Source organism: Lactuca sativa, chromosome 7 (genome assembly GCF_002870075.4).
Source record: "Lactuca sativa cultivar Salinas chromosome 7, Lsat_Salinas_v11, whole genome shotgun sequence".
In the NCBI taxonomy this organism is placed as follows: domain Eukaryota; kingdom Viridiplantae; phylum Streptophyta; class Magnoliopsida; order Asterales; family Asteraceae; genus Lactuca; species Lactuca sativa.
In genome coordinates, this window is record NC_056629.2 from 2,242,879 (window position 1) to 2,264,422 (window position 21,544).

At 42.1% G+C, this 21,544-nt stretch overlaps 1 pseudogene; it reads left to right on the forward strand.

Annotated features, from left to right (window-relative positions):
- Nucleotides 1-1,438: 1,438 nt before the first annotated feature.
- LOC122194973 (protein Ycf2-like) lies at nt 1,439-13,504 on the forward strand (annotated as a pseudogene).
- The last annotated feature ends 8,040 nt before the right edge of the window (nt 13,505-21,544 follow it).

Sequence of the window (21,544 nt, forward strand, 5' to 3'; positions counted from 1 at the left end):
AAGAAAGTAATTAATACATATTAAATGTTGAAGTTCTAATTAATGCTCATTATATCTTTAATATCTAATATGCATTAATTACTTTAATAAAATAACTAAAATGATTGGTCCAAAATCAATCCTACATGCACACAATAGATAGTTAGAACAATATAACCTAACCCTCTATATATATATGGTAACTTCCAATCTATTAGTCTGTGTTTGCCAAGTCATGTACATATATAAAGATCTACCCATCTTCAAACAAGTCATGTACATATATAAAGATCTCCCCATCTTCTCATGTGGACGCATAGCGATGTTGAAACAATGTAACTCTTCGTTTCATTTGTTTAGTTTTTTGTTTGGTTGATTGTTTAATGTATTAATTAGTTTGAATATTGTACGTGGGTGTCTTGGTGGCAATTATTAATTTTTGGTTTCTTGGTGTATGTTTGTTTCAGGGTTGTGAACAGTTGTATAAAATCCCAACAAGTGATATTAGATTCACTGTTTTAGATCTGATCAAACAAGTGCTATCCTTTAAGATGAATATGTATCAGATTTTTTGAAAATGTCATCTTAGGATGTCAATCCAACCATCACATATTTTTATGTTTTCTTTTTTTAACTTGTTTTAGTATCTTTGTTACGGTCGTTATTCGTTGTGGATTGAACTCATTTGAAGTTTCAAGCCATTACCAATTTTGTGGATGCATATATTATAGATAGTGTTTGCATTTGACCCTCTTTGGATGATTCATAGTATTCAAAAGGTACTTTGTATTATCAGAGGTGGTCGTTTATGGAGATAGGGGGGATCTCGAGACTGCATCACTCGTCCGTTGAAGGGAGTTGTTTGAAGTTCGGGCATTTCCTCATTCAGTCCTTCCACTTTTCAATTTGCCCCAGTGATTGTCTCTCCGCCTATCCAATCTACCAAAGTTCGTTTGATACCTGTGTTTTCTTGTGAGTAGATAAAGGATAATTTTATATACTGTGGTATAAGACCGTTTCGGCACGAGTGGTTGGCATTGTTACAACTTACATGTATATAGATTATGCAAGCAATCAAATAAAAGCATTAAAATGACATAGAGAATTAACATGGTTCGGTATGTCGACATACCGGCAGCAACCCGAGTTCTTCCATTATTCAACTATTTTCAAAGTGATTACATTGGAATCTCTAGCTACGAATACGTACAGCCGTAAACACTAGCAACTAAAGGTTGATCCCATATACAAGTAAAGCTATGTGACTTGGATTTTATACCAATATTTACCCTTTGAATCGCTCTTCGGGTTTCTTCACTTATTATGGTATGTTGTTTATTCATTATTATGGTCATTAAAATCCAAGTCTCGCTTTAATGTTGTCGCTAGCCAAGCTCGCCCCGACTCGCTAGCCTCGTCTCCACCACTCCCATTAAAGTCGCTAGGTACCTCGCCAAAGATGGCTCGCTGGCCGGGGAAACGAGAGGAAAGAGAAAGAGAAAGAGGAAAGGAAGGGCAACATTGTTTTTTTTCAAAATAAAAATGACTTAACAACCTTATGCTACCACTCCTTACCTAGATGCTACAGTTATATACATCATATGTGGCTTGAAAAAATCCTATGTGGCTTCTAAAAGTCATGTGGCAGCATGCTAAAAATGTTACTGCTCCCTCCAGCCTAACAATATCCTTTAAGATGAATATGTAATGCTAAAAACTATCTTTTATGTACTTACTAGGAACTTGAGTTTAGAGGTTCATAGTGTACTATTGGATTCCATGTCACCATGTCTTGTCTAATGCGATCGAGAGACCCTCATCAATAAACATCGGTTGTGTTTAACCTCAATGTGACGAACGCTAAGTGGCATATCGGGTTGTTTCATTTGTAATTATGGTAGAACTTGATGGTATTTATTTGCTATAAAATTTTGTTGTGTTGAAAGGCACTTTAATTTATGACAAGAGTATGATCATTCTTTTAAATTCGCATCTTTGGATATTTTGTTTGACTCATATGCATGTGATAACCATGTTGAAGCTCGTTTTCAAAAATCTTAATTCAGTCCTTATGAAGCAATATAATATTTGGATCCAAAATCAATTTGTTGGAGATCAGAACACGAAGCGTTGAGGAATTATAACTTCAACAGATTAACGAAATAACCTTAAGGACCAACACGTTTATATAAAGATTGGTTTGTTGACTCTTGTGGACGACTCATCCTACCATGTCTGTTTTTACCTTTGATTCGTGTTATAGATGATGAACAAAAGGAACTAGAACAACCAAGACCATGAATGTTTGGATGGAAACCCTTGCGAGAAAAAACACAAGGCATTCATATTGTATTATAAATACAACCAAGAACATGTATTGTTGGACACTTGAACTGATTTTTACATTATATTAATGACACTTAGAATAGATTTGTTTTGAGATGCCCCACAAATTTGAGTAAACATAATGAAAGGTTGGTGGTGTGAACCAAAGTGTTGATTTTCACCCTTTTGTGGTTGCCAAATCTGTAACAGCCCGGAATTCCAGGTATCGTTATATTTATGATTTTTGGGTGTTTTAAGAGGGGACTCGGCGAGTTGGAGCTCAGACTCGCCGAGTAGGATCGCGGATCTGGTCGCGGGTTCACGACTGGACTCGACGAGTCTGGATATGGACTCGGCGAGTCTGCGCTGTTTAGCGAAACCCTAACCGTCCAGGTTTGGGACATATATAAGGGGCCTTATGGCCGTCATTGTTCATCCTAGTCCTTTGAGAGAAACCCTAATTCGATTGTGAGCATCTGGAGCAAGGTAGAAGACCATTATTGATCTTGGAAGTGTTATTTTGCAAGGAGGAGGAGGCTTGGTTAAGGGAACAACAAGAGAAGCCACATTCTGAGGATTGGGGACACAGAGCAACGTTATTCAGGTAATATTTTCGAGTTGCATTCTTCTATGTTGATGTGTATATGGATTTAGGGTTTATTGAACCCTTTTGTGGCTAGATTGAGTGTTTCCTTAGTCCCCCAAGCGATTGGAACCCTATATTGGGACCCTTGGAAGTCCAGAATGTCCCATGCCTGAGCATTTCGGGAATCAATGGAGGTTTTGGATTAGAATCCTTATGCCTTAGGTCAAAACGTAAATTATGAGTCATGGGGTGTATTATGAGCACCGAAATGAGGGCTTTACGTGATGAACCAGTTTAGGAAGGCCAGACCTGTGAATTGTCGGAGCAGATCTGACCTTAGAAAGCAGTTTGAGCGGTTGCATGGCATGGACTCGCCGAGTCCGATGAACAGACTCGGCGAGTAGCTTGAAGATTGCCTTAGAGTGGTCATGTCCGGGTTATGAGTTGGATCGGTGAGTCAGGGCGAGTTAGAGAGGGTTAACAAGTGGTCTGAGTCGAACTGGGACTCGCCGAGTTGTTCTTCAGACTCGGCGAGTTGAGTCGGGGTGGCCCCGCGATTCTTCCAGGAGGAACTCGTCGAGTCAGGGGGGATACTCGACGTGTAGAAAGGGAATCTTAGAGAATTGGTGAGAACGTGTAGACTCGCCGAGTCGCCCTAGCACTCGCCGAGTCCGGTCAAAGTTGACCGTTGACCAGAGTGGACCTGTGTTGACTTCTTAGGGATAGTCAACATTAGAGATATAAAGTGTTAACTAGGGACATTATGATGTTATAGGAGGATTAGAGCTCGGAGAATCGGGCACGAGGGATTCCCAGGTTGTGAGATATCGAGACACGCGAGGTGAGTCTTCTCACTATACTTTACTTTGAGTAGGTAACCAGAGTTATATGATAGAGTATTTGCATGCTATGTGTTGCACTGCATTCTTCTATGTGATTTATGCTATGCTTGTTTACAGAGTTAGAACCTGAGGGATCACAGAGTATGGGTGCACGGACCCACAGAATTATAGCCTCGAGTGGCTAATATGTGTTATATGGTATTTTGGGGAACTCACTAAGCTTTATGCTTACAGTGTTGGTGTTATTTGTTTCAGGTACTAGTGAGGATCGCGGGAAGGCGCCGGCCTGATCAGTGCACACACGCGGGATTTTTATATTATGTGATCTTGGGGTTTTTATATATGTTATGAAATGAATTACAAACAATGATGTTTTTATGAATATTAAATGAAGTTTGTCTTTATTAAATGCGAAAAATTATTTTTAAATTCTTGGCGTTACAATTTGGTATCAGAACCTTGGTTTGAGGGATTCGAGTACACCTTCGGGCGTATTTGAACTCAAACTGAGGATTTGAGATGTAATTTTCAAAAGATTAAAAGATTTTTGAAAAGACGCAGAGCAAGAGATGTGTGTACGATCAGTCCGCGCCCGAACGGTGATTTCCCAAAATACCCTTACATTATGTAATGTTAATATTGATATGATGTATCTGCATGCTAGAGTAGGCTAGGCATTGCTACTAGGAATAGATTGGCCTGATTTGTGATGCCTTAGTCTAGGGAGAGGTGAGCTGCTATGAGGTGCTTGAGAGTGAGTAGGTAGCAGCGAGGGACTTATGATAGATATATTAGAGAGTGGTCTACGCATGATAGAGTACTTGAGACCTGGAATCCGAAGAGGAGGACTTGGAGTGTATTCGGGTGCGGTGCGGACAGTAGTATTGGGCCCGTACTACTGGAAGCACCGGAGCGGGGTGCAGCCCAAGTAAGAATCTTTGGAATGCCAAGAATCAAGGAGGAAAGAGTTGACGAGTGTGAGTGTGTTCGTGGGGATTCTAAATTTATTGTATGTCGTATTTCAGCGGTAGATCATGGTGAGGACACGCTTCACGTCCGAGAGCAGCGGTACCAGTAAGGAGGATATCCGCCGGATCATCCAGGAGGAGGTAGCTGCAGCCATCAGGGCCGAGATTCCGGAGATGTTTGGGTCCATAAAGACCACACTGATTGAGACGTTCGACGAACGTTATGCCGCTCTTACTGAGGCTGCTGCTGCAGCGGCTACCGCAGCGGTGACTGCTGCAAGGCCGCAGGGTGGGGACGCGTTACTATTCCGGGAATTCAGCAACACAAAACCACCAGAGTTCAATGGGACCCCGGGTCCGGTGACAGCGATGAGGTGGATATCTGATATTGAGGGGTGCTTCTTCACTTGCTCGTCTCCTGAGCATTTGAAGGTCCGATTCGCGCTGAACCAGCTTCGCTTGGGAGCGAAGGACTGGTGGAAGTTTGCAACGGCGCATTATACGCCTGCCGAGCTTTCTGCGGTGACCTGGGAGAGGTTCACCACCATGTTTCGAGATGAGTACGTTCCCCAGGTGGAGAGGGAGCGTTTAGCACAGGAGTTTCTAACCCTCAAGCAGGGTACTGAGTCTGTTACAGCAATCACGAGGATGTTCCACGAGAGGGCGATGTTCTGCCCTGAGCACGTGTCCACTGAGCAGGCACGTATGAGCCGCTACTTGAGCGTCTTGAGGCGGGATATTCGGGAGTTCGCTGCAAACTCCTCGTACCGGACATTTGCCGAGCTTCAGGCAAATGCCCGGAAGAGGGAGATCGAGCTTGAGACTCAGGCCAGGGAGGAGGCGGAGTCTCAGGGGAGGGATCCGCGACCGGCACAGTCGCAGCCGGCCGCCAAGCGGGCCAAGCCTGCTGATCCCAGACCAGGGAGCCAGAAGGGCCGCACTTGCGGAAAGTGCGGCAAGGGGCATGACGGAGTTTGCCGAGCGGGGTCTTGCTACAAATGTGGCAAGGAGGGGCACATGGCCAAGGACTGCCCCAAGGGGTTTGCAGTGTGCTTTCACTGCAACCAGACTGGACACCGGAAGGCTGAGTGTCCGCAGCTGCGCGGAGCACCTCAGGGATCTGCTCCTGCCGCCATCAGAGCTACAAAGAGTCGGCCTATGAAGACCGAGGCACCGAGAGCTCGAGGGAGAGCCTTCCAGCTGACTGCGGAGGAAGTCCGCGTTGCGCCCGATGTGGTGGCTGGTACGTTTCCTTTCATGTATTTATATTGATGTTGAAATATTATGCTTATATTAGGTTATGCGTAGGTACCTTCCTTGTGAATTCTGTGCCTGCTTTAGTGTTATTTGACTCGGGTGCGAGTCGGTCTTTTGTATCTCTGGCCTTTAGTCAGCATATCAGTGTTAGTCGTGAGGCATTGAGTCGGCCTCTGAGAGTTTCCATAGCTGATGATAGAGTGATTTGTGCCACGGGGTTTTTCCGGGGATGTGTGTTAGAGATTTTTGGGGTTGAGTTTCCGATTGACCTAATTCCTATCGCGATGGGTGATGTCTGTGTCATTGTGGGCATGGACTGGTTGAGCCGATTCAGCGCAGTCATCGACTGCGAGCGTCAGCTGGTGACTATACGAGACCCTAGTGGGGGAGTTCTTTCGGTGTACGGCGAGGGTACGCGTTCGGGATCAGCCTTTTGTTCGGCCGCCAAAGCGAGGCAGTGTCTACAGCAGGGCTGTAAGGGTTTTGTGGCGTATGTGATGGATATGCGAGCGACTTCCGAGAGACCGAGTTCAGTTGAGGAGGTACCGGTGGTGTGTGAGTTTCCAGATGTCTTTCCCGAGGAGCTGCCGGGAGTACCTCCTGTGAGGCAAGTGGAGTTTGGTATTGACTTGATTCCGGGAGTCGCGCCTATCGCTAAGGTGCCTTATCGTCTTGCACCTCCAGAGATGCAAGAGTTATCCTCGCAGCTTCAGGAGTTGCTGGGGAAGGGATTCATTCGGCCGAGCAGCTCGCTGTGGGGAGCACCTATTCTGTTCGTCAAGAAGAAAGATGGTTCACACCGGATGTGCATTGATTACCGGGAGTTGAACAAGTTGACGGTCAAGAACCGTTACCCATTACCGAGGATCGACGACTTATTTGATCAGTTGCAGGGAGCATCTTGGTTTTCCAAGATCGACTTGAGGTCGGGATATCATCAAGTGAAAGTGCGGGATGAGGACGTACAGAAGACAGCATTCAGGACGCGATATGGGCATTATGAGTTTGTGGTGATGCCTTTTGGGCTCACCAACGCCCCGGCTGTATTCATGGATCTCATGAACAGGGTATGTAGGCCGATGTTGGATCGGTCAGTGATTGTATTTATCGATGATATTTTGGTGTATTCGAGATCTAGAGAGCAGCATGAGGAACATTTGAGGGAGGTCCTTGGGGTTTTGAGATCGGAGAAGCTTTATGCAAAGTTCTCCAAGTGTGACTTCTGGTTGCGGGAGGTCCAGTTCCTAGGACATGTTGTTAATCAGGAAGGGATATTGGTCGATCCGGCCAAGGTTGAGGCGGTGATGAGTTGGGAGGTGCCGAAGTCACCCTCTGAGATCAGGAGTTTCCTTGGATTGGCAGGGTATTATCGGAGATTTATTAAGGACTTCTCCAAAATTGCAGTGCCACTTACTAGATTGACCCGAAAGGGGGTTGCATTCTCATGGGGACCCGAGCAGCAGACCTCTTTTGAGACACTTCGCCAGAGATTGTGCGAAGCCCCGGTGTTAGCTCTCCCAGAAGGGATGGAGGATTTTGTAGTTTATTGTGATGCATCTATTTCGGGGTTCGGTGCAGTTCTGATGCAAAGAGGGCATGTAATAGCATATGCATCGAGGCAGCTGAAGCCTCACGAGACGAGATATCCCACGCATGATCTAGAGTTGGGGGCGGTAGTGTTCGCCCTCAAGATTTGGCGTCATTACTTGTATGGGGTTCGTTGCACGATATACACGGACCATAAGAGTTTGAAGTACTTGATGGACCAGCCCAACCTAAACATGCGTCAGAGGAGGTGGTTGGATGTGGTCAAGGATTATGATTGCGAGATCCTGTACCACCCGGGCAAAGCTAATGTGGTAGCAGATGCGTTGAGCCGTAAGGGGGAGAGCACTCCACTACGAAATGTATGTTTGAGGTTGACCGTGATAGCTCCAGTACTGGATGCCATTCGTGGGGCACAGTCTGAGGCTATGCAACCGGAGATGCAGAAGAGAGAACGGGTCGTTGGGTTGGTTTCAGAGTTCGTTACTGATGTTCGAGGGTTGATGACCTTTCAGGGTCGGATTTGGGTACCGTTTGTGGGCGGTACGCGTACTACTTTGATGGAGGAGGCACATCGATCGAAATTCTCGATCCATCCCGGGGCTACAAAGATGTATTTGGATTTGAGGAGAGAATATTGGTGGCCCTGCATGAAGAGGGACGTCGCGTGGTTTGTCGAGAGGTGCTTGACCTGCCGTAGGGTTAAGGCCGAGCACCAGAGACCGCATGGCAAGTTGCAGCCATTGGAGGTTCCCGAGTGGAAGTGGGAACAGATCACTATGGATTTCATCACCAAATTGCCGAGGACTGTCAGAGGAGTTGATGCAATTTGGGTGATTGTAGACAGATTGACGAAGAGCGCTCACTTCCTTGCCATTAGTGAGAGTTCTTCAGCAGAGAAATTGGCGGAGGTGTATGTGAGAGAAGTAGTATCTCGGCATGGGGTGCCGATCTCGATTGTTTCAGATCGTGATGTGCGTTTCACTTCTAGGTTCTGGAAGAAATTTCATGAGGAGTTGGGTACTAGATTGCATTTTAGTACCGCATATCATCCCCAGACAGACGGTCAGAGTGAGCAGACGATTCAGACGCTCGAGGACATGCTTCGGGCGTGTGTGTTGGATTTTGGGGGTAGCTGGGATGCGTATTTGCCCTTGGAGGAGTTTTCCTACAACAACAGCCATCATTCAAGCATCGGTATGCCGCCCTTTGAGCTATTGTATGGTAGGAGATGTCGGACCCCCATTTGTTGGGGAGAGGTGGGACAGAGAGTGATGGGCAGTACAGAGATCGTGCTTCAGACGACAGAGCAGATTCAGCAGGTTAGACAGAGGTTATTGACCGCCCAGAGCCGACAGAAAAGTTATGCAGACAGACGCCGATCCGAGCTTGAGTTTCAGGTCGGCGACTTCGTACTCCTGAAGGTCTCTCCTTGGAAAGGAGTGATTCGATTCAAGAAGAGGGGCAAGTTAGGGCCCCGGTATATTGGGCCTTTTCGTGTGATTGCGAGGGTAGGCCGGGTGGCCTACCGTTTGGAGTTGCCAGCGGAATTGAGTCAGATCCACGACACTTTTCATGTGTCGCAATTGAGAAAGTGTATAGCCGATGAGTCGGCAGTGGTTCCATTAGAGGACATTCAGGTGGATGCGATCCTGAACTATGCCGAGAGACCAGTGGCCATCAAAGATCGGAAGATCAAGGTTCTGAGGAATAAGGAGATACCTCTGGTGTTAGTTCAGTGGCAGCACCGGAAGGGATCGGAAATGACCTGGGAGCCGAAGCGTGACATGCGGGAGCAGCATCCGGAGCTATTTTCAGAGTGAGACTTCGAAGGCGAAGTCTAGTCCTAGTGGGGGAGAGTTGTAACAGCCCGGAATTCCAGGTATCGTTATATTTATGATTTTTGGGTGTTTTAAGAGGGGACTCGGCGAGTTGGAGCTTAGACTCGCCGAGTAGGATCGCGGATCTGGTCGCGGGTTCGCGATTGGACTCGACGAGTCCGGATATGGACTCGGCGAGTCTGCGCTGTTTAGCGAAACCCTAACCGTCCAGGTTTGGGACATATATAAGGGGCCTTATGGCCATCATTGTTCATCCTAGTCCTTTGAGAGAAACCCTAATTCGATTGTGAGCATCTTGAGCAAGGTAGAAGACCATTATTGATCTTGGAAGTGTTATTTTGCAAGGAGGAGGAGGCTTGGTTAAGGGAACAACAAGAGAAGCCACATTCTGAGGATTGGGGACACAGAGCAACGTTATTCATGTAATATTTTCGAGTTGCATTCTTCTATGTTGATGTGTATATGGATTTAGGGTTTATTGAACCCTTTTGTGGCTAGATTGAGTGTTTCCTTAGTCCCCCAAGCGATTGGAACCCTATATTGGGACCCTTGGAAGTCCAGAATGTCCCATGCCTGAGCATTTCGGGAATCAATGGAGGTTTTGGATTGGAATCCTTATGCCTTAGGTCAAAACGTAAATTATGAGTCATGGGGTGTATTATGAGCACCGAAATGAGGGCTTTACGTGATGAACCAGTTTAGGAAGGCCAGACCTGTGAATTGTCGGAGCAGATCTGACCTTAGAAAGCAGTTTGAGCGGTTGCATGGCATGGACTCGCCGAGTCCGATGAACAGACTCGGCGAGTAGCTTGAAGATTGCCTTAGAGTGGTCATGTCCGGGTTATGAGTTGGATCGGTGAGTCAGGGCGAGTTAGAGAGGGTTAACAGGTGGTCTGAGTCGAACTGGGACTCACCGAGTTGTTCTTCAGACTCGGCGAGTTGAGTCGGGGTGGCCCCGCGATTCTTCCAAGAGGAACTCGTCGAGTCAGGGGGGATACTCGACGTGTAGAAAGGGAATCTTAGAGAATTGGTGAGAACGTGTAGACTCGCCGAGTCGCCCTAGCACTCGCCGAGTCCGGTCAAAGTTGACCGTTGACCGTTGACCAGAGTGGACCTGTGTTGACTTCTTAGGGATAGTCAACATTAGAGATATAAAGTGTTAACTAGGGACATTATGATGTTATAGGAGGATTAGAGCTCGGAGAATCGGGCACGAGGGATTCCCAGGTTGTGAGATATCGAGACACGCGAGGTGAGTCTTCTCACTATACTTTACTTTGAGTAGGTAACCAGAGTTATATGATAGAGTATTTGCATGCTATGTGTTGCACTGCATTCTTCTATGTGATTTATGCTATGCTTGTTTACAGAGTTAGAACCTGAGGGTTCACAGAGTATGGGTGCACGGACCCACAGAATTATAGCCTCGAGTGGCTAATATGTGTTATATGGTATTTTGGGGAACTCACTAAGCTTTATGCTTACAGTGTTGGTGTTATTTGTTTCAGGTACTAGTGAGGATCGCGGGAAGGCGCCGGCCTGATCAGTGCACACACGCAGGATTTTTATATTATGTGATCTTGGGGTTTTTATATATGTTATGAAATGAATTACAAACAATGATGTTTTTATGAATATTAAATGAAGTTTGTCTTTATTAAATGCGAAAAATTATTTTTAAATTCTTGGCGTTACAAAATCGATAGTATCTAATTTTTTCGGTATCTGTATAATAAGGGATATGGATTTTGAAATTTCATAAGTGGAAGGGATACCTAAAGTTGTTAATTTTTAAAATTTAACAGGGAAGAGAATATTAAAATGGCAGGTATAGCATAACCTACAATAATAGTAGTGCCTCAAAGAGAATTCTTGGTTCAGTTCCCCACCTTAACGACAAAAAAAATGATTGATCAAATTTTATTGAGTCTGACTCATGGTGATCATTTCTCAACGAATGACTCTGGTTATCAAATGATTGAACAACCGGGAGCAATTTACTTACGATACTTAGTTGACATTCATAAAAAGTATCTAATGAATTATGAGTTCAATACATCCTCTTTAGCAGAAAGAAGGATATTCCTTGCTCATTATCAGACAATCACTTATTCACAAACTCCGTGTGGGGCTAATAGTTTGCATTTCCCATCTCATGGAAAACCCTTTTCGCTCCGCTTAGCCTTATCCTTCTCTAGGGGTACTTTAGTAATAGGTTCTATAGGAACTGGACGATCTTATTTGGTCAAATACCTAGCGAAAAACTCCTATCTTCCTTTCATTACGGTATTTCTGAACAAGTCCCTGGATAACAAGTCTCAAGGTTTTGATAATATTGATGTTGATGCTAGTGACGATATTGATGCTAGTGACGATATCCTTGATATGGAGCTGGAACTGCTAACTAGCATGAATGCGCTAACTATGGATATGATGCCTGAAGATGAAGACCTACTTTATATCACCCTTCAACTCGAATTAGCAAAAGCAATGTCTCCTTGCATAATATGGATTCCAAACATTCATGATCTGGATGTGAATGAGTCGAATTAATTGTCCCCGGGTCTATTAGTGAACCTTCTCTTCAAGGATTATGAAACTAGAAATATTCTTGTTATTGCATCGACTCATATTCCCCAAAAAGTGGATCCCGCTCTAATATCTCCGAATAAATTAAATATGTGCATTAAGATACGAAGGCTTCTTATTCCACAACAACGAAAGCACTTTTTCACTCTGTCATATACTATGGGATTTCACTTGGAAAAGAAAATGTTCCATACTAATGGATTTGGGTCCATAACCATGGGTTCCAATGCACGAGATCTTGTAGCACTTACCAATGAGGCCCTATCGATTAGTATTACACAGAATAAATCAATTATAGATACTAATACAATTAGATCCGCTCTTCGTAGACAAATTTGGGATTTGCGATCCCAGGTAAGATCGGTCCAGGATCATGGGATCCTTTTCTATAAAATAGGAAGGGTTGTAGCACAAAATGTACTTTTAAGTAATTGCCCCATAGATCCTATATCTATCTATATGAAAAAGAAATCATGTAACGAAGTGGATTATTATTTGTACAATTGGTACTTCGAACTTGGAACGAGCATGAAGAAATTAACGATACTTCTTTATCTTTTGAGTTGTTCTGCCGGATCGGTCACTCAAGATCTTTGGTCTCTACCCGGACCCGATGAAAAAAATGGGATCGCTCCTTATGGACTCGTTGAGAATGATTCTGGTCTAGTTCGTGGCCTATTAGGAGTGGAAGGCGCTCTGGTGGGATCCTCACGGACATGCAGTCAGTTTGATAAGGATCGAGTGACATTGCTTCTTTGACCCACACCAAGGAATCCCTTAGATATGATGCAAAATGGATCTTGTTCTATCCTTGATCAGAGATTTCTCTATGAAAAAGACGAATCGGAGTTTGAAGAGGGGGACGAGCAGCAACAGATAGAGGAGGATTTATTCAGTCACATAGTTTAGGATCCTAGAATATGGCGCCCTTGGGGCTTTCTATTTGATTGTATCGAAAGGCCCAATGAATTGGGATTTCCCTATTGGTCTAGGTCATTTCGGGGCAAGCGGATCGTTTATGATGAAGAGGATGAGCTTCAAGAGAATGATTCGGAGTTCTTGCAGAGTGGAACCGTGCAGTACCAGACACGAGATATATCTTCCAAAGAACAAGGCCTTTTTCGAATAAGCCAATTCATTTGGGACCCTGCAGATCCACTCTTTTTCCTATTCAAAGCTCAGCCCTTTGTCTCTATGTTTTCACATCGAGAATTATTTGCAGATGAAGAGATGTCAAAGGGGCTTCTTACTCCCCAAAAAAATCGTCATACATCTCTATATAAACGTTGGTTTATCAAGAAGACGCAAGAAAAGCACTTCGAATTGTTGATTAATCGCCAGAGATGGCTTAGAACCAATCGTTCAGTATCTAATGGATCTTTCCGTTCTAATACTCTATCCAAGAGTTATCAGTATTTATCAAATCTGTTCCTATCTAACGGAACACTATTGGATCAAATGACAAAGGCATTGTTGAGAAAAAGATGGCTTTTCCCGGATGAAATGCAAATTGGATTCATGGAACAAGATAAGGATTTCCCATTCCTTAGCCAAAAAGATATGTGGCCATGAAAGGCGAAGGAAGGCTGGAATGCCAACAGGCGTCTATTATTGAATTCACCCGACCCGACAGTACCCATTTGGGGAACGTCCAGTACCAAGGTCACTAAATGGGTAAGTCGCCAATCCCTAAAACGGATTATGTAATGCTATGTAATGTACTTTATCTGCTGGGTTACGGGCGGTCATTTTACTAGTTATAATCTACCCTTGTGTGATTCCTGTTGAAGCATATACTCGGGGGGTGGGTGCAGGGCGGACGATTTTAAAGCGGACTCCCCATTCATTAGATAGAGAAGATGACCAAGATTTCGTGATCCGCTGCCAAACTTATTCCAAGAGAGCTCAGATCAAATTGATATTGCTATCTGAGCTCTCTTATTGAATTGCTCATTCAATGAGCATTCTCAATATTATGCCTTGAAGAGGACTCGAACCTCCACGCTTTAGCATAAGATTTTGAGTCTCGCGTGTCTACCATTTCACTACCAAGGCATCTTGAAAGTGAATCATATTCCATGAATATGATATCTATCTAGTGTGATGTATGGAATATATGATAAAAGTGGAGTGTTGGAGTATTTCTATTGATCGGTCATGTCATCTTGGCCCGAATTGGACATCCAATTGCTTCGATTTGAATTATCCAGAGAATGCCTTATATAGATATCCAATATATCAAATATAGATATCCAATATATCAAAAAGATAGACAATCAAACCTATTTCTCGATTCAATAGAAGCCCAAAGAGGTGAATAGGGTCCCAAATAACGAGAGATATGTAAAAAGCAGGTCTGATTATGCCTATTCCTAATCCTAAATGGAATGTAACTAGGGATCCATATGTAAACATAGTATCTATTTAGATACGCTCAAATGACCCCTTCTCACAATGAGAATGTATATGTAAACATAGCGAACATTTGATTTTCTTAGGTCCCGATTGATAGTTGCTTACTGAGAAAGTGGTGATTAGGAAAGTTCTGTCTGGGTAATAAATTTTGACTAAGTAAGAAACCATGTTGTTTGATTGTACACCTGATTGAATGTGTGACTGAATGTGCTGACCAATGAAAAATTACCATTTTACCCTACTGTTCTATATATTGATGGATGAAGTTGTTGAATAATTATAAAAACATACAAATTGTATACAAAATGCAAATTACACACAATTCAATTAAAAATCCAAATAAAAATTATTTGAATAAATAGGCCATGATCGAATTTTATAAGTTATCATATCAAAATTTTATAAATGGGATCTCATTTGCTTCACTGATCTCGATCTCAACTCCTCCTTTCTCTTTCTTTTTCTTTTTCTTCCTCCTTGCTGTCAAGAACACACCACCAGTGGTGCTTGTTTTTTTTCCAACAAGATCAAAGAGGCAACAACCTCTTGCCCCACTATCGATAGATTTGTCATCACCGTACCAAGATCCACCACCACTGCCTTCGATTTCCTTCGTTCTTGTCTCGATCGAACACCACAGAACCACCCCCACCTGTTGTGTGCCCAATCTGCTCCACCCTTCCTTCTCATTTTGTGTTTCTTTTTGCCAATCCTACACCGGACCACCTCATTCGTTGTGATTGTCCATTTTTGTTTTCCCTTTACAATAATTAAATCGATGAAAAACATACCTTCTACCAACGGGAATGGAGAAGGAGGTGGTGTCGGTAGATGTGAGGAAGGAGGATGAGGTTGGCACTGGTTATGAGGAAGCAGGACAACGGTTATGGGAAAGGAGAATTCGATGTCACTAATGGAAAATGACAACGAAGGCAACGTCGTTCAGAGGCAATAGAGCAATGGATTTCAATCGGCGTCGGTCATCAAGTTTTTTTGTCATGACCGAGTCAGACATTGTTGACCAGTCAAATGCAAAACTGAGGCATACCAAACACATGGACCCGAGTCAAACATTTTTGTTTGACTGGACCCTATCAGGTCCAAATCAAATAGGGCCTTAGACTAGCCTTTTTCACAACTAAAGAACATTTTATGATTTTCAAAACATGTATCTACATGAATATTTGGATCCTTTGAGAAACAAAAGTTACGTGAGAACCCATGAGAAATGAATCAAATGCATGTTTTTTATGAACGAAGAACATGAATCATTAGATGATACAAAAATAAGATGATTCCTAAAAAAATATACCAAAAAATGGTTCAAAGATTCTATTTTTTAATTATTAACTAAAATTGTCTGAAAAGAGAATCATTGCTTGAGTCACTAAAAAACTGAATATCGAGACGTTTTTTCAGCCAATTTTTTCTAATTCATGTTATTTTGTATCATCTAATTATTCATTTACTTGTTTCATCATAAGCATGCAAATAGTCCATTTCTCACGAAAGTTTTGTTTCTCACCTGACCTCTCTCTCTCTCTCTCTCTCTCTATATATATATATATATATATATATATATATATATATATATATAGCTAGGTTTGTATATGGATGGACGTCTATTGTGTGGACATGTCTACAGTTCTATTCTGTGAGAATAACTAAAATAATAGATTGTTTGGTAATGTGCATATGTTCAACCTTACTTAACTATTGTCATTATCATGAATTCTCACTAATTAAATTGTTAATAAGGGTACTATAGACTTTTTTATGATTCTCATTAAGTTAGAATGTTGTTAGAATGTATTCTTGATAATCGTATTATGTAAGAATGAGAATTAGTGAAAAATGTTACATGAGAACAATAATAATAAAACTTCATAAGAATGCATGATAATGACGATGGTCATGTGAGGTAGAACGTATTCACATTATCAAACAACATATTCTCTTAGTCATTTTCATATAATAGCATTGTCCGTACACATCTGCCACACAATAGATGTCATCCATATTTGAATCTAGCTTTAGTGTGTGTGTGTGTGTGTGTGTGTGTGTATATATATATATATATATATATACTAGTTTATAACTCGTGAAACCACAGTTACAAAATTAATTAAACTTTAATAGTTAGAACACAAAATTATTAATCAATTATAATCGTTAATTTAAATAAATATGTGAAATTATATCACCTTATAATTTGTATTAATTTTATTTTAATTTTTATTGCATTGTTATTAATTTATTGTAATTAAATTGAAAATTTTAAAATTTGAAATAGAGAATTAATAGGTTGACAAGTGGCATTCATTAATTAAGATGTTTAATAGGGTGACACATGGCACAAAAAGAATAAAATGTGTATTAATTAGGAGACTTAATATGATCACACATGTCAAAAGGATATTAAAACTATTCTTTTATTAGAATATATATATATATATATATATATATATATATATATATATATATATACTCTTTTTTATTAATATTTTCTAATTAATTTCTACGTATACAAAACAAATTAATAGTAATACAATAATATAATTAAATCAAATTAAATATATATTAATGTTCTACTATTATAAATTTTAATAACTATTTATTGTTTAAAATATAAATATTTAAATTCAGTTTTATATATTATTAAAATAATTATTATATACAAATAGTTATAATATTTATTATATATACAATTAATCCATAACACTCTTATCTACAGTATCAAGTCTTGAGTCAAGTCAAACCAATTTTCCCTTGGCTGGCTCATTTGGAGTTGTGGAATAATCAGCTAATATGCTTAGTCATTGGTTTGCTGGTCAAGATGATACGTGTTCTCCTATTTGACCCATGCACCGTTTGCACCGACTATCTAAGCCAATAAGATTAGAATTCGTGTCGATCAAGCTCATCGTTTCATAAAAGGCCTCATCGTTTTTGTCCTAAAAATCAGTCGTCATTGTCGAGTACATGTGCCGCTCTAGTGCTTTTCCGGTCATTCATCTATGATTCCACCACTCACCTCACCGCTCCCGTTATTCATTTGGAACATCGGTTGCTCCACAAAACATCCGATTATCACATGGGTTCAACGTCTCTGCTTCTTCTTTTTATCCTCCACCGCCTTGGAGATATCCATAGTGCACCACCATTAAAAGTCATAAAATCGATTATTTGTGTTTCCGATTTCTTGTAATACTTTTGTCGACTCCAATCAAAAGCAATCGCCTCTTTCCCCTGTTGGAGTCGATGAAGACAAAGAGGCCATTGCGTTGGTAGCCTTGACGAGGCGTTGACGAATTTTGTTCGATTTGAGTTCAATTTCGGTAATGTTTGCTTCCATTTCTTTAACTCTTTCTAATGTCTTCTATTTTGGTTAAAGACGGATGAATAAATTATCTCGATGTCGTCATTCTGTCCCAAATGAGATTTCAAGATTACAAAAGCTTCATAGTTTAACATTAAATGGAAATTTATGCGAAGAATCTATCCATGTTCGATTCGTTATCAAATCTTACCATAAGATCACAACAATTACAGATTTGTCACTTTCACATAATCAACTTTCTGGTAAATTACCTGATTTGAATTGCAAATTTTTGGTTTGTGTTGATAGTGAGATGCACTCACTTTATGCATCCTATCACTATGTTTTCATTGTTTCTCAATCTTAGATTCCATTAATAGTGAGTGTAACAACCCAATTTTTCAAAATAAATTTTTCATTTTTAAATAATCAAAAAATTTCAAATAAACAACAAGATCTCAAGAACAATTGTTTTCAAATTCATTACATCAACAATTTTATTTCAAATATCAAAGTGTCCCATAAAAACGCCTGAGATAGTGCATGCCATGCCATCAAGCCTTGCCCTTGCCCTTAGACTCAGAAGTACCTGAAACAAACCAACAAACAGTAAGCTAATGCTTAGTGAGTTCCCCAGAGCATACCCCACACAATCCACATAATCACATAATCCATATTAGCTATGAAAGCTACATAAACAACATAAGTCATGCATACAACATATAAGGATGCCATGGAAACCCTCCAAGGTCTTACACCTAGTGCCATTGGAACCACCACATGGTCTTTACTACCAAGAAATATCATACAAGCTAAACATTCAAATATACTAGGATGTCATGGAAACCCTCCAAGGTCTTACACCAATGTCATGGGAACCCCCACATGGTCTCAATCTACTGCCACGGGAACCCCCTGTGTTCTTCCATGCAAGAGTTACCAACATAATGCATAATCAATCAACAATCCACACATCATAAAATGGGTCGGCCTTTGTGCTTTAGACCCATTGGTATGGTGAGAAGACTCACCTCTCAAGAATGTTGAACTGATGATATAAGATCAGATAAGTCACAAAGCATAGCTCCAACCCAACTGCCTAAAATCATCATGTGACTAGCTTGTCAAAATCCCGAAATACCAGAAATACCCTTAAGGTCAAACTTGGTCAACCATGGTCAAAGTCAAGGTTAACATTCCATGTTGACTTAACTCGTCGAGTGCATCTAGCAACTCGTCGAGATCCTCCAGAGTTCAAAAAACCAGGAAAAACCCTAGCCAACTCGCCGAGTTGTCTCATCAACTCGTCAAGTTCCTTCAGTATCCAGAAAACGGGGTAAATCGATCCGACTCGTCAAGTTACCAGGGCAACTCGATGAGTTTTCCCAGTCTAAAACTATTCAGCCCTTTTTAGTCGAATCTAAAGCTCCAAACTACATATCTAGTCCTCTAGGGTGTAGTTTCCATGTAAAGTTGCCAACTTTACGTGCATGCAAGGCTCCAAGAGGCTAAAATGCTAAAACCAAACTTGATAATAGGTTTAGGGCATGAAGAAGGGCCAAAGCTTGGTAAATTTGATAATTTTATGACTATAGGGGCCTTGAAGAGTTCAGATCTGAAGTTACAACTTCAATCCATTCCCAACTTCCAAAAATAGGTCCAAATGGGCTAAAAAGTCCCTAATCTCTTGAATGGAGAGATCTAACCCAAGAAAGATCAAGGTAATAACTTTTTACCTTCAAATGGTTGCTACAACTATGTAGATGTTGGATCTATAGACTCCTTCACGTTCCAAGCTCTTGAATCCTTGAGTTCTTCAAGGAAATGTACCAAACACACTCTTTAGCCTTACACACACTCAATTTGGAGGGATATCTCGATTAGGGTTTGCTTATGGATTGTAAAGACGATGAGGGAGGCTAACAATGCACCATAAGTTCTTTAAATAGGGTACAAACCCTTGAAAATTAGGGTTTTCCTTTACAGTGCCTACTCGTCGAGTTGGAGCCTTCCAACTCGTTGAGTAGACCCTAAGTCCCACGTCCAATATCGATCTCTACTTGTCGAGTTGGGCTCCCCAACTCGTCGAGTCCTAGTGCAAAACCCTAAAAACTTGAAAATTAAATGATACCTGGAACAAGTGTTACAAATCTCCCCCACTTGAACTAGACTTCGTCCTTGAAGTCCGCTGACGCAAACAAATCCGGGTACTAATCTCACATCTCCTCTTCCGGCTCCCATGTCCATTTGGAGCCCCTTCGGTGTTGTCATTGCACCTTCACTAACTTCACCTCCTTGTTCCAAAGAACCTTGGTCTTCCTATACAGAATCGCAATGGGCCTCTTAATGTAGTTCAGGCTTTCGTCCACCTGAATGTCGTCTAGAGAAACAACCGCTGCCTCATCTGTGACACACTTCTAAAGCTAGGATACGTGGAAGGTGTTGTGTATCTAGCTAAGCTCGTCCGACAGATCCAAGCGATAGGCCGCCTTGCCCACCCGGGTAGTAATCCTGAAAGGTTCAATATATCGAGGCCCTAGCTTGCCCCTCTTTTGAAACCTAATGACACCCTTGCATGGTGACACCTTCAGCAAGACGAAATCCCTCACCTGAAACTCAAGATCCGATCGGCGCCGGTCAGCATAGCTTTTCTGACGGATCTATGCAACTCGTAGTCTGTCACGCACCTACTAAATCAACTCAATAGTCTTGAGCACCACCTCGGTGCTCCCCATGACTCGGTGTCATACCTCACCCAAAAAAACAAGGGTCCTACACCTCCGACCATACAACATCTCAAACAATGTTCGGTTGATACGAGCGTGGTAACTATTGTTGTATGAAAACTCTAATAGTGGTAGGTATGTATCCCAACTCCCTCCAAAGTCCAACACGCATGCCCGAAGCATATCCTCGAGTGTCCGGATTGTCCTCTCACTTTGGCCGTCTGTTTGGGGGTGGTACGTTGTGCTGAAATGTAAATGAGTGCCCAATTCCTCATGGAACTTCTTCCAGAATCTAGATGTAAATTGGACATCCTGGTCAGAGACTACTGAAACTGGCACACTGTGCCTAGCCACCACCTCCCGTACGTAGATATCCACTAATTTCTCAGCAGAGATGCTCTCGGAGATCGGAATGAAGTAGGCACTCTTTGTCAATCTGTCCACGATAACCCATATGGCATCCACACCCCCTCGTTGTCCTTGGTAACTTCATGATGAAGTTCATAGTGATCTCCTCCTACTTCCACATAGGAATGGGTAACGGCTAAACCTTTCCGTGAGGTCTCTGATGCTCGGCCTTGACCCTCTTGTTGGTTAAGCACCGCTCCACGAACAATGCAATCTCCCGCTTCATGCAGGGCCACAAGTAACTCAACCTCAGATCCCTATACATCTTCGTGACCCCCAAGTGAATAGAGAACTTGGATTTTTGTGCCTCCTCCAAAATATTTTGCCTCGCACCCCTACCGGTACCCACACCCAGCCACATTGTGTCAGAAGACCTCAGCTATCCTTAACAAACAAGTGATACTGACCCCGAATCCGCTCTATCTTCCAATTCTCTTTCTTCACACCCTCGACATGAGCTTGCTTGATCATATCCTACAATGGAGAGATCACCGTCATCCTCAAACAAACATCCCCGATCAGTGTACTTGTCGTTTTGTGACTCAAAGCATCGGCCATCACATTGGCCTTCCTTGGATGGTACAAGATCTCGCAGTCATAGTCTTTCAGTACATCCAACCACCTCCTCTGTCGCATGTTTATGTTATGTTGATCCATCAAATACTTCATTTTTTGTGATCAATGAAGATGGTGCACCGAACTTTATACAAGTAGTGCCTCCAAATCTTGAGGCCGAACACCACT